The sequence below is a fragment of the Seriola lalandi genome, unplaced genomic scaffold (genome assembly GCF_002814215.2).
Source record: "Seriola lalandi dorsalis isolate HSWRI2012SDOR001 ecotype SW California unplaced genomic scaffold, Sedor1 jcf7180002003839, whole genome shotgun sequence".
In the NCBI taxonomy this organism is placed as follows: domain Eukaryota; kingdom Metazoa; phylum Chordata; class Actinopteri; order Carangiformes; family Carangidae; genus Seriola; species Seriola lalandi.
The window spans coordinates 1-1666 of NW_019474494.1; the positions used below are offsets into that span (position 1 = coordinate 1).

Genomic DNA, 1666 nt, shown 5'->3' on the forward strand with positions numbered 1-1666 from the left:
GTACAGCTGATGAAACATACCAGCTGTCCTCGTCCTCTACTTCTGCACACTCATCCTCCAAATCTAGGACATCCACCTCATCCAGTGCAGTTTGGTCCACCCCTGAGTCGCTCTCTGCAAGTGTTTCTGACTCATAACTTTCCTGAGAGGGGCTCTCTGGTGTCTCGATTTGCCCGTGGGTCTCTCCCACTCCATTGCTGCAGGTCAAGGTGAGAAAGCCCCCACATGGACCCCGATCCTCCTCCTCCTCCTCTTCATCTTCTTCCTCCAGCCTGTTGGTTACAGGTAGAGGGGACATCTCCTCGCTGCTGCTGCTGTCCTGTGGGGGTGACAGTTCAAAGTCTGTGCTGCCCAGCTCACCACTGTGCTCCAACCTGAGACGGGAGTTGGTCACCCCTTCACAAGTCAGCCTCTCATTGATATTAGCAGCGGCTGTGAGGTTACTGTTGCTGCTGGCACCTCTGTGGATGATAGTCTTGCTCCCCCTGTTGCGCAGGGTCTCATTCTGGACCTCCAGCCTACGAACAAGCTCCTGCAGCTTTCGGACCTCCTCCAGCTCCACCCCTGCCAGGTCTTGACCCCCCTCCTCTTCCTCCTCGCACCCGGACTTGGGGCTCTCCGTGAGGCCAGTGGGACTGCCATTGTCAGGCTGGGGGACCACGCTGGCACTGTCCGGGACCACCATGCTCCTACTCTGTTAGCAAAGAGAGCAAAATTAACATGATGACAATAAAGAGCAGCTGGAAACAACACAAACCGTACTGGTTCAAGCTTGATTTGACCCCTTATCAATGGTGTGATACAACAGCAACTCAATACTGATTAAACCAAGCATAGAGGTTAAGATTTTCTAGCTACTTCAACCACATGCAAAGTTTTTAGTCGTAGTCACAGAATTAGCTCTAGTATCGAGGCGACACTGGTGCGTTAACAAGTCAGTTTCAGCTAACAATCACTAGTATTTACATGACGCCGATCACTTTTATCTCGTCGTTACGTTGCTAACTCTGTAACTGTAATAACCGTGTAAAGAAGCTAGCTACATGAGGATGCTCTACACCACTAAATGTTCCTCTAAGCAGCAAAACTGCAGCAGCTATGTTGTAATATATCAAGCCATACGTGTATGTTTGAATACTCTCGCTAATCTTAGCTCAGCTAGCATGCTACCAGCAAAACAGTCGTACCGGTGAGTGAGCCGTGTTGTCCCAGTTGTCCCAGCGAGCTGCTGATGACTGAGCCTGCCCGCCACTCGGAGCTCAAACCCCCCTGTGCACCAGCGACCGCATGAATGAAGCAGCTAATTACGACCACCTGAAATGGTCCACAGTTTGATAATGATTGTCAAGACACCGGGATAACTCTCGGTTAGCTAGTCCATACTTTCTTGTTGCTACTGCACCGCCGACAGCGTTCATCACATCGCTCACTGCTAACTAGCTTGTTAGCGCACTGACTTCAGATAGCCCACTGAACAAACCTGCAGCAGCGCTCGCCCCTCCCCCTACAGGATTTCACGGGTTCTTGGCGCCCTCTATGGATGAGATGTGGTACTGCAATTATATATTTACGTATTCTTTATTGTAGCCATTGGGAGTCGCTGTTTACATAATGATGCAGCACACCATTGTATTAAAAGTAAGAAACCCAACCAACATTTGATCTG

At 50.1% G+C, this 1666-nt stretch overlaps 1 pseudogene; it reads right to left on the minus strand.

Moving 5' to 3' along the window:
* Window positions 1-20: 20 nt before the first annotated feature.
* Window positions 21-1457, minus strand: LOC111668038 (SLAIN motif-containing protein-like pseudogene; annotated as a pseudogene).
* Window positions 1458-1666: the final 209 nt, after the last annotated feature.